Source organism: Ascaphus truei, chromosome 13 (assembly GCF_040206685.1).
Source record: "Ascaphus truei isolate aAscTru1 chromosome 13, aAscTru1.hap1, whole genome shotgun sequence".
In the NCBI taxonomy this organism is placed as follows: domain Eukaryota; kingdom Metazoa; phylum Chordata; class Amphibia; order Anura; family Ascaphidae; genus Ascaphus; species Ascaphus truei.
In genome coordinates this window covers 22,035,423-22,048,246 of record NC_134495.1, presented here as the reverse complement: position 1 = coordinate 22,048,246, position 12,824 = coordinate 22,035,423, and the positions used below count along the sequence as shown (strand labels likewise).

The window sequence follows — 12,824 nt, the reverse complement described above, 5'->3', positions numbered from 1 at the left end:
GCTGAGCAGCCAGGCAAAATGTACCACATTCCTGGGAAAGAGACTTCTGTATGAGCCGCGCGCCCTGTCCCCTTTCGGACTTTGAAGGCCGACTGCAACCTTCATGTGTTTTATAATGAATGTAGAAACTACAAAAAAAAGTAGTTTACAATAAAAACAGTGAAATTAACAGGAGTTTTGATTTTTCACGACATGGAAAGGCCAAAGTGCAATGAGATACATTTTTAACCCTTCCCGTCTCCTGCTTCCTCTGGAGCTGCACAAACCTGTACTTTCTACGCTCTTCTCGTCCAAAGCAGTGGTGCTCAACTCCGTCCCCCGTGGGGGCCATCGCCAGCCTTCGTTATGACCAAGACAACTAGCGGAGGTGCGGATTGTCATCAACATCTGACCTTCTTGGTAGCCTCTGGGAACTGAATTTGAGCAACACTGGTCAAAAATATCAGGTGAAGGGGAAAGGGCGATAAGGAGAGGTTTGGGCGGGTGAAGCATCAGCCACAAAGCTCAATGCCCAAATCAAAGATGGACGACCCCCCGTGTAAACTGAAAACAAAATGTGACCATTTTATAGTACTGGTAACTTTTAGCGCTCTGGTCGTGTGTGCGCGTTGTTTTAACACAAAGGCGGACATCAAAAGAGCCGAGCAACAAGACAAGCAGATCTGCGTAACTGGTGACTGTCACACCTGCTGTGTCGTACGACAAAGAGGGACAGAGCTGAGCATGAAGTACACAACGCCAGGTATTCAGTGAGATGCATCACTATGGGATGAATCACTCGGTCAGGCAAGCAGAGATACAGAGAGAGAGTGGTTTCCAACCTCCTACCTGAAACACAGAGCGCCCAGCGCACTCCTTTACTGAATATAATAAAGATCTACATTTCCTACTTTGCACAGGAGAGAGAAAACCAGCAGCATCAAACCGTTCTGGTAGCTGTAACCCCTTGAGTGCTGCAATATGTCGCTGGCCCCCTTGGCATTGAAGGGGTTTAAGTTGTGCCGAAGCAAACAAAGGACTCGTATCCAACTAGGTAAATGCTGGAGATTGTTGCACACACGAGAGAGGCAAGTATTGGAGGCCTTAAACGTGTCATTCGATTTCACATTTCCTCCCCAATAAGTTAATTCGATATGTACATCCCCCCTCAGTGTGGTAATGGGGAATGCATATTGATCCACAAAAGGATTCATGCACATGTAAACTGCAGGATCCTCCATCCAGGTCCCCATACACAATTAGCACATGTGCTAAAGAAAGGGAAGATGAAAGATAAAAAGTCCAGGATAATCTGTGTGCAGAACCAGAACAACGAGCCTTATACAGCCCCCACAATCAGATGCAGAGGCCCCTCCGGAGGCTGTGATCTCCATTAATCAGGGGAGCCGATGTGTGCAAAGCCGAGAGCTATACACATGAAGATCAGGAGGAATAAAATCACAAGCCAGAGGGTGGAGAGGTGGGGGGGCTGGGGATGGGTGAGAGAGGAGAGGGACCACACCCCCACCGTCACACATCCCTACCGCGCCACACCGTCCCATATCCCCTCCGCGCCACACCGTCCCATATCCCCTCCGCGCCACACCGTCCCACATCCCCTCCGCGCCACACCGTCCCACATCCCCTCCGCGCCACACCGTCCCACATCCCCTCCGCGCCACACCATCCCACACCCCCACCGCGCCACACCCCCACCGTCACACATCCCTACCGCGCCACACCGTCCCATATCCCCTCCGCGCCACACCGTCCCACATCCCCTCCGCGCCACACCGTCCCACATCCCCACCGCCACACATCCCCACCGCGCCACACTGTCCCACATCCCCACCGCGCCACACCGCCACACATCCCCACCGCGTCCCACATCCCCACCGCGCCACACATCCCCACCGCGCCACATCCCCACCGCGCCACATCCCCACACATCCCCACCGCGCCACACCCCCACCGCGCCACATCCCCACACCGTCCCACATCCCCACCGCGCCACACTGTCCCACATCCCCACCGCGCCACACTGTCCCACATCCCCACCGCGCCACATCCCCACCGCGCCACATCCCCACACCGTCCCACATCCCCACCGCGCCACATCCCCACACCGTCCCACATCCCCACCGCGCCACATCCCCACACCCCCACCGCGCCACACATCCCCACCGCGCCACATCCCCACCGCGCCACACATCCCCACCGCGCCACATCCCCACCGCGCCACACCGTCCCACATCCCCACCGCGCCACACTGTCCCACACCCCCACCGCGCCACACCGTCCCACATCCCCACCGCGCCACACCGTCCCACACCCCCACCGCGCCACACCCCCACCCCCCCACATCCCCACCGCTCCACACCCCCACCGCGCCACACATCCCCACCGCGCCACACCCCCACCGCGCCACACTGTCCCACACGCCACACCGTCCCACATCCCCACCGCTCCACACCCCCACCGCGTCCCACACCCCCACCGCGCCACACCGTCCCACATCCCCACACCCCCACCGCGCCACATCCCCACCGTCCCACACCCCCACCGCACCACACCGTCCCATATCCCCACCGCGCCACATCCCCACACCGTCCCACACCCCCACCGCGCCACACCCCCACCGCGCCACACCCCCACCGCGCCACACCCCCACCGCACCACACCCCCACCGCACCACACCCCATCCGCGCCACACCGTCCCACATCCCCACCGCGCCACACCGTCCCACATCCCCACCGCGCCACACCGTCCCACACCGTCCCACATCCCCACACCGTCCCACATCCCCACACCGTCCCACCCCCCCACCGCGCCACACCGTCCCACATCGTCCCACATCCCCACCGCACCACACCGTCCCACATCCCCACCGCGCCACACCCCGCCACTACCGTTCCACATCCCGCCACTTCCACATCCCACTCCATACCATCACTCCATCCTGCCCCACTGTCACAGCGCATACAGGCACTGTCACTCCATCCTGCCCCATTGTCACTCCATCCTACCCCACTGTCACAGCGCATACAGCCACTGTCACTCAATCATACCCCTCATTCACAGCGCATACAGGCACTGTCACAGCGCATACAGGCACTGTCACAGCGCATACAGTCACTGTCACAGCGCATACAGGCACTGTCACTCCATCCTGCCCCACTGTCACAGCGCATATAGGCACTGTCACAGCGATACAGCCACTGTCACTCCGTCCTACCCCACTGTCACAGCGCATACAGCCACTGCCACTCCATCCTACCCCACTGTCACAGCGCATACAGGCACTGTCACATCATCCTACCCGACTGTCACAGCGCATACAGGCACTGTCACTCCATCCTGCCCCACTGTCACAGCACATACAGGCACTGTCACTCCATCCTGCCCCACTGTCACTCCATCCTACCCCACTGTAACAGCGCATACAGGCACTGTCACTCCATCCTGCCCCACTGTCACAGCGCATACAGACCCTGTCACTCCATCCTGCCCCACTGTCACAGCGCATACAGACCCTGTCACTCCATCCTACCCCACTGTCACAGCGCATACAGGCACTGTCACTCCATCCTACCCCACTGTCACTCCATCCTGCCCCACTGTCACAGCGCATACAGGCACTGTCACTCCATCCTACCCCACTGTCACAGCGCATACAGGCACTGTCACTCCATCCTACCCCACTGTCACAGCGCATACAGGCACTGTCACTCCATCCTACCCCACTGTCACAGAGCACAAAAGCCATGTTACTCCTTCTCTAGATTGTCTCATGCTGTCACAGCACGAGTATACATGACATGTCATTGCCACGCCATGCAATGTCAGGGGTCAAACATGGCTATTGAATAAAATAATAATCAATTCGTTAACTGCATTAAGGAGGTCGCCCCTGTGGGAGTTACCAGCTTCCCTCCTCTGGAGGAATGAAAGGACAGGACGTTCTCACGCGTTGTAAATAAGCACAACGCTGCATCCTGATCCTCCGCAGCCTTTGGTGCTCAACAGGTTAATCCTTTTCACTTCTAAAGACTGCAGCCCAATGCTAAAAACAAATAGGCCTGCCCCACACATCTGGTCGAGGTAACGTTTCATGGTGAGGGTGGGGACCGCTTTGCAGAAGCGTGACATAAAAAGCAATGTCATCAAAGTGATGTCATCATCAACAGCATCCGTCACATCCCCTGGCTTTAAGGATTTCGGCATAGATGGGGATAACCCAACCATAAATAGGGGATAACCCAACCATAAATAGGAACTTTATTTACTAGGCCCTGCTGCTCAATACAAAATCCTACAACTAAAACTGGCATACATGCAATTGGGTTTGATCACCATTAACCCACCTTCGTGTTAGGGGGACCTGCAGCTCAGCCAGGGGGGTTAATGGATCCCCTGATAGCTGCTGCATCCCCCCCCCCCCCCTATTTATGGCATTATCCCAACCTGGTGATCTCTCAAGACAGCGTCGGTCTTAAAATGCTCGTCCAGTTCTGAAGCTGCTGCCCACGCGTCACCCCGCAAAGCTCTCTGCCTGACCTGTGATGGGAAGGGGAGAGAAAAGATGGCCGCCCACAGAAAGCGGTCAAGTTATTGGTGACTGCAGCTCTCCTTCAGCCATCTTTGAAGAGGGCAAACACCCCCTCTGTGACACATTCTGGTAGGGCTGCCGTACTGTGGGACACCCTGCTGGGCCGTCAAAGTGGGGTGTAAAATGTTTGCAAATGTGTCCAAGACATGACAACTGTCAAATGTCACAGGTAGAATGTCATGCAGACCTTTAGCAAAACACACAAAACCCCAGCAAGCTCTTTTTGGGAACCCCTGAGCCACGACAATATATATATATATATATATATATATATATGTGTCAAAAAGGAGTGCTATTGAGCGTGGCATATGTATACAACAAACGACAGAGAAGCCCAATGCTACATCCAACATGACAAAAATACACAGTAAAATACTTATATATTCTCTTGAAAAAGGGTCATTTAGTTTAACCCTTTGGCAAATGCGTTGAAAGCTTGCGAGCCACATCAATGCAGACCCTGTTCACAGGTCTTAACACTACCAGATAAAATACTAATATTAGTTAAAACCTGGAAAATTAAAAGCACAACACTGTACACATGGTCAGCACGATATAGATATATATATAGATCTATATCACATACACACAAACATATACAGATACAGATACATACACATACACACACAGATTTACTTTACCACTGCCAAGGGAAATGCCATCTATATACACACACTAACTGTTCTGTTACAAGCTGGATTTCTTCAGACTTTTTAATGGGGGAACAAACAACAATTTGGGACGAGAATCCAGATGGAAAACATTTGAAACGAGGTAAATGCAGACCTGTGTGGACCACGTGATCAGATCCTGCCAAAGGGCCGCTGGTGCTGAACTGCTGATGTGCTGAATTCACACAGACTGTGTGTGTACAAATAGACGGGACGGTATGCGAGCGAGAACAGTCCCATATTAATCCCTCCAAACAAAACCTGCAGCTGAAATCAGCAAAACAAAGACCTGGAGCGACCGCACATCCCTGGCGCTTACACGTCTGCAAATACCCCGCACCCGAAAGGGACGCCATGTAAAGTCCTGCTGAAGGTGCAAGGGCACGATTTACTAAACGGTGCCAAGGCTTAGCACTCCTTGTGGCCCAAATCGAGAGAATGGGGTTTCTTTGCCAAGGGCTAGAGTTTGGCACCAATATGCAGATCCGGGCAGCATAGTGCCACATTGCAGTGCATACAATGGTGCTCCAATAATGAAAGCACTCATATTGTTTAGAACCAATTTAAGACAAGCTCAACACCTTCATTACCCTGCAGTGCTATCAAGTTCCAGAGATTATGCCATTTCTCCCAGGTAGAGTATGTGCTGACCAGCCACGACTGTCACGTACTTCTAGTGATGCAGAACACGTTTTAAAGAAGCGCTTCCCCCCAATACAGAAACCAGACAACTTTCTCCTTATCCAATGGCTTACCGGCAGCCATTTTTTATTCCCGCAAATGCTAGGAAATCACAGGTCCCTATTTACTGGAGGGGGTGAGTTGGAGAGTGTATACCCACCAGTGGCAGTGACTTGCAGTTCACTTCATGAAGGCATTAATGGTCATTCAAATCAGGGTTTTTTTTGGCTAGTGCAATAGCGTTTCAAATGTCAGTAGTGTCCCCTCTCTCCCACAATGCTCAGTTTTGTTGGGGTTGTAATTGGGAAGCCCTGCTACGTATTGGTCTTTGAATGGCTGGTGTGCGGCTGTCTCATCCTCAAACCAACGGTCACGACTTGGATTGTAAGCTCTTCTGGGCAGGGACTCCTTTTTCTAATGTTTGGTCCCGTGTATTACTGTGGTCACACGCTACGTACTTGGATGGCACTACACCAACAGAGATATACATACGACGACTGAGAAACGGATCTTGAACTTGGTATGCCCCCGGCCACAGATCATGCATCCTTCACCCAGACGCGCCAGATACCCACGCACACAAACAACCCCCATTATCTCCCTGTTCAGACGGCCGCAGGCCAGCGACACTGTAAATATTGATCAGCGCTCCTAATAACTGGGTCTGCAAGTAACCCAGACAGTTTCAAGGACACGGCGTAGGGGGGAGCGTTTGGGAAACCTGCCGTTCCCGATTCTCATAGTCTTTAATACCTTGGGGAGGGGGAAAACCCAGCAGATTCCCTCGAAGCTGAAACTAGTACAGTGTGCTCTCTAAACAGAGCCTCCCCTACCTACCACAAGTAAAGCAACACAACAAATGCCAGGCACTGGTCGCTGCGGAGTTAACCCCTTTCCTGCCAATACAAGACACTCTTGGTAGTTGTAGCTACAATTGACTGGTCAACGAGAGCTACGAAACAGAGACGGGGGCGCCGTGTGATGTCATCAACCTTCGGGGTCTACATGCAAGATGGACTCCGGCAGTCGGGGGATAATGCTTCGTTGTAAATATGAAATCTCTTCATTTACCTTCCAACGGCTGTCTCCTGTATGACCAAGTTGAACAAATGACATGTATCCATTCATAGGTTAAAGCCGCAACCTCCCCCCCCCCCCCGCCAACCCCGCAAGATCTTATAGAAGAAGTGTAACTTATATTATGTTAGTATATTGGCCAATGAGCATATCATGATTTAAAAAAAAAAAAAAATATTTGCTACTTTGTAACTTGAAATTTAACATGGTTTTCATTGTTGCTTCTCTCTCGTATTGCCCCCTTACCTAACTGGTTCTCAGACAGGAAGGGGACGTTAACAAATCTCATTAACTTAAGCCGGGCCACAGCGATGCGTTGCAGAGCAGTCGCCGCAATTCTGACGGAAATAAAAGCGATCGCTGTTTTAATCCGACGCTCCGTTCAGGAGAAAAATCAGCGTTTCAAATCCTAAGTGGGAGGATAAAAGGGAGTTCTCCCCACAGCCGCCCAACAGGTTACCATGGTAACCTCAGAAGCAAGACATTAAGAAAATCCTCTTTTTAATGTAGAAAAGCAGGACATGCTCAGGGGACAAGATAAACATACGAGATAAAGTTATATAGGATTCTGGGGACGATCGCAGCTTTATTAAACTTTCAGAAGTTACCAAACAAAAGGTTGTTTTTTTTTTTTTTTTTTAAACTCGTGTTTACCAGTTACAAGCGCAAAACGGTCAGTTCACTTTGGTCCTACATAGGACGTTTAACTTCCAGACACAAAAACAAACTTCTGCGGGCCCCACATAGGCTTATCCTAAAAAGCAAACGAAATCTTGTGCTTGCATCGTTTTGCCAGGGAGCTCACTGGATCGAGGAGAAATCTCTCCACCATCACCTTTGCATGAAACCGGTGTAGAGCAGAGCATAGAAGAAAAATATACCCACGTATTTATCACTCACCCTGCTCTTACATTCTGTATGCGGCTGTAATACAAGGGGGATCGAGGGTAATGATTTAAGTGAAAGTAATGATGCGTCTAGTTTAATTGCTTTTTCTGCCCGGTAACTTTACCATAATAGGACTATTTTTAGACAGAGTTGAAGGCATTTCACAGGTATTTAAAAGTGCAATGTTACAGAAACATTATCTCGTTTCTTGAGAATTCCCATAGAAAATGTTGATCGTATACACAGCTCTGTATATCGCATTTTTAGGCGAGTATTTCTGTACGGGTATACAGGAAGATGAGACTTGCAACATTTGGAAAGCATGGAGAACCACTGTTTCAGCTATGGATAATTCATGTTGGCCCATTAAAAGATATCACTACATGCAATTAGTCCACATTTGCTGGTAAAACATTGAAACACTACTCAGAAGACATTACAATTACACAGTTTAATATTGTGGGGACCTTCCCCTGCCCTAAACGGGATGTGTGCGTGTGTGTATATACTGTATATAGATGGATATATATGCGCATATACATACAAACACGCGTGTATATAGATGTGCGTGATTATATATACAGATACACACACACACACACACACACACACACACAGCAGGGCCCCGCTTCTCCGATGCCGAGAAGGGGGCTGCCAAGTCCGCGCATTGCGCAGAACGGGCCGGCCCAGGGTCGTGCATGCGCGGAATGGAGTGGATTCCTTCGGTCGCACATGCGCGGAATGGAGTGGGTTTCCTTCTGTCGCGCATGCGCAGAACGGCGCATTGCCGTTCTGCGCATGCGCTCCTAACGAAAATCGCCGGTTCCACTTTCCGGCGGGTCCTCAGAACGGAACCCGCCGTATTAGTGGGGCCCTCCTGTACATACATACATATATATTGCTTGATCTGAGGCAGAGAGGAGAACTCTCGAAAGCTTGTCCTATGACATAAATTGTTAGTCCAAATAAAAAAAGGTATCACCTAATACTGAAGAACTCATTTATTCTGCAATATACACACACACACACACACACACACGTGTAACAACAAACACACAGCTTTTAACAAACCATTTGTCCACTCATCCGGAATGAGTTGACAATGAGGGTGACGTGTCGCTGAAAGACCGCGGCTGTCGCAAAACCCCTTAGGAAGCAGAGCTGCCAATCATTGCTCAGCTTGCCGATGTTGCATTCCACAATGCCTTACGTAGTTCCATGCCAGGTATTGTGGGGTGTGACTTCGGGAAGAAGAGGGTTCCTGCGCCGGCCCGTGCAGTGAACGAGTGGCTCCCAGCGTGCAGGTCACCAACATATAGGGGTTTTATTTCACAAGCGTTATAGAAAGTCGTTTATCTTTTCATGTCGGGATTGCTCAATGCTGGAGTAAAACATCCAAAACACAGCAGGAATTTCCTTCCTGGTCCCGCTCTGTTCGGTGTGACACGGAGTGCGTGGCTCATGGGACTGGAATTTGGCGTTTACCTCTCGGTCACATGACTGCTTAGTGAATGAATTAACATCGCTGGGAATTAAAGGGACCTGCCTACCAACCTTCGATTTTCTTCTAACATTTTCTGGCGTGCGCATCAAATCAAAGACGTGATTTTGATTATTACATTGCTTAGTGGCTCGCTTCCCCGCTGCTAAAACCGGTCAGGTTTATTTATTTTTTCTAATGGAGACACAAAAATCAGCCTGAAGCAGGGACCTTTGTACTCCTGAAAGCTTGCTCTCTTTTTAGCCACGAGTTGGCAAGTAAAATGTATAACTTCTATCCTACTTTTTCATTATCTTCTACTCTATGGGATAAACACATTACCATCCTCCATTTGTGAGAAATAAGGGAATAATAACATTATATATACACACAATTTGATACATAATTGTTTAGTCCTGCAGGACATACAATACCTTTTACTGACTTGTACCTTCAAATTATGTTCTTTACTGAACGGATTAAAAGCTTGATGCTCTTAAAATAAAAAAAATATCCCTGTCCCATCATTTGCCATAGAACATCTCCCTAATGTCTCCTATAGATGCTTGTTATTGCAAAACGCCTTGTTACTGACACTGCATCTATAAGACCGCTGCGTATAAATAGAGATATACGACGTGTGTAAATATATGGAGCTCTTTATAGCACAGTAAGGTATATGGGTGGCTGTATATTGAATTTGCCTGCATGACAGCAAATACAAATACCACTTGCGAGCGCATTTACACTTGACAGGTCCGCAAACCTGTCTTTCTCCATTATCTCATAGCACACAATACTTCCACTGCAGCCAGTAATTCTGGGTATTCACATTCAAATGAGCACACTGTGTCACGTTTTGCTTCTTATCCATTTCACACATGGACCCATATCAGCTTATGCCTGCCGTTTTAGGCACGGGGCGCGCGTGTTTTGTTTATATGTTGTAAGCGGTGGCTTGTGCGTGGCTACAGACGTCACAGCAAAAGCCACGCTGTGATTGGCTTGGCAGTGTCACGTGGCGCGGCAGCAGCGTGAAAATATAAGTTTTCATGTATTTGCTGTGATCACCGCGCCATCACTCACTGCCGTGTGCACGGCTGAAGTATAGAACGCCAGGCCTGGACACAGCCAATTGTAATTGGCGCGCGCACGCACGATATTACACGCAGCTTGTCTGTTACAGAAGTGCATAGCCAGTAACCCTACTCACAGAGAAGACGATAGCTGTATACAGCAGTGCGCACTGCTAGTAAGGAGGGACAAAGCTGTATGTGAGTGACTCGCAGAATTCATAGCAACATATGTGGGAAAAAACAGTGTATGGAAAAAAGGTTATAGGAAGAGTAGGTTAAATAATTAAGAGACGTGTATATATAATATACACACACGTAAAAGGGCAGTATGTGAAGACAGAGCTGTATGATAACATAAGATTATCAGTGTATGAGAATATGAGAATATGACAGATATGAGAATATGCTGTGGGCGCTGTAAAGATGGCGGTGCTGATCTGTTGGGTTACCTTGAGTCCCTGCAGTCCGGTACCGGGTGTCTCGGTATCGCTTCCCCCCCACCCTCTCCCCCGGTGGCGCCCCAGCTCCTCTGTCGGTTGTTGTCCCGGTTCGGGCTTTGGGTTGTTCTTCTTCCCTTTCCCCTCTCACAACCACAACAACATGGCGGAGGCGCGAGCCCGCGGAAGGGGGGGGAGAGACGTCGCGGGAGCGCACACGTAGGCGCGGTGGCGCGCGGACACACCCCCTCCGGGAGCGCGCAAAGTCACACCCTCTCTGTACTAGACGATTGAGAGGAGGAGGGAACTGGGCTATGTTGAATTGTGGGCGTGGTTATTTTGATACGACCTTCGTGTTGTGGGCGGGACTTTCACCACCCAAAACAAAACCGTTTAACTCTTGAGTGACCACGTGACCCCAGAATACTCTCACATATATATAATACATATACACATACAGTATATATAAATGGTTTTGAAGCAAAAGCTCATTTGCATGTAATTTCCCAGAATCCCTTGCTGCAGTGGAAGCACTGTGTGCTGGGTGATAATGGTGAAAGGCGGGGTTGCAGACCTGTCTAAAACATGCTAATGAGCATACAGTAATATTTCCATTTGCTATATGCTTTACTGTGGATGTTTTTTGTCATCTTTTTTTTTAGCCACCATAACTTAACTAAGTGTGGTGATACATAAATATATACGTACGCACGCACACTCATGAAGGATAACCCAGATTGCTAGCCTCAGCCTGCTGCTTTGTTATAACCCTCATCCCAAAACAGTTAGGATGACCCCTCTGTTATTCCTTCCCACACAAGACTCCCTAGTTTTATACCTCCAGTCCCAATACATAAAGGGGCAGGCTGAGCCAGTCATGCCTTCATATCACTGATCCCAATACTACCAGGAACAGGCACCACCAATTGTGCTCTATACCTCCAATCTTAAAGCATTTGGGGTTATTTGCCCCCTACCTGTCTCTAGATTTCCAGGACAGGCAGTAATGTATTAATGAGCTGACATCATTTAATTAATTGCCTCTTGTGTAGGGTGTTTACCTCTATAAGTCCCCCCTTTTCCCTGTTTCCAATTCTATGGGATCAGGGTCAGACTCATCCATAACCATTTCTCTGCTAAGGGGCAATAAAGGGAATAACCGATTTGCTGTCTGCTAGATGAACAATGCTAGACCTGCAGCCAGTTAAGGGGTTAAAATAGGATTATCATTTTTTTAAAATTAGCAATATGTATTAATGTACATCATCAGCGATATGTATTAATGTACAGCACTCATCATCAGCCCAATGTGACAGTGAGGGATCTCTTTGGAATGAGTCCCTGGCCTAACCAGGTTTGTAGCTCTGTAAATATTAGTTACTCCTGCTGGATGTGAGAGTCACAGTTCCCTGTGTGAGGCCGGGCTGGCATACTTAACCCCTTCTTGCTGCAGGAACGCATTGCAGAGCAATGTAATAACATGCAGAGCAATATAAGAGCACAGTGATGTAAAAACACACAGTGCGATGATGTAATAATAATAATGTTTGTTCTTGTATAGCGCTGCTAGTTTTACGTAGCGCTTTACAGAGACATTTTGCAGACACAGTCCCACAGAGTTTCCAATCGATGTTTTTGGTGCCTGAGGCACAGGAAGATAAAGTGACTTGTCCTAATTTCTCGCTATACACCATCCCGACTCTTGCGTTCTGCCCAAGGATGTCTTCTCTCTACCCCCTTTGTGTCTAAAGCCCACTCCCGCCTTAAACCTTTCTCACTGACTGCCCCACACCTCTGGAATGCCCTTCCCCTCAGTACCCGACTAGCACCCATTCTATTCACCTTTAAGATCCACCTTAAAACACACCTGCTTAAGGAAGCACATGGGTAGCTCCGTGGCTGATACTTTACACCTCATACATAAA

At 49.3% G+C, this 12,824-nt stretch overlaps 2 protein-coding genes across 9 annotated transcripts in view; one reads left to right on the top strand and one right to left on the bottom strand.

Annotated features, from left to right (window-relative positions):
• MTMR3 (myotubularin related protein 3) overlaps nucleotides 1-11,108 on the bottom strand; it is a 38,960-nt gene extending 27,852 nt beyond the window's left edge. For 2 of the 8 annotated variants that reach the window (XM_075568873.1, XM_075568882.1), the window contains exon 1: nucleotides 10,912-11,107. The gene's annotated coding sequence lies outside the window, so the exon portion shown is untranslated. Of the gene's footprint in view, nucleotides 1-266; nucleotides 360-4,344; nucleotides 4,365-10,911 lie in introns of those variants that run through there. The other 6 variants (XM_075568877.1, XM_075568878.1, XM_075568881.1 and 3 more) reach the window with 5 other exon arrangements.
• Nucleotides 1-12,824, top strand: part of ASCC2 (activating signal cointegrator 1 complex subunit 2) — a 31,172-nt gene that overhangs the window by 3,396 nt on the left and 14,952 nt on the right.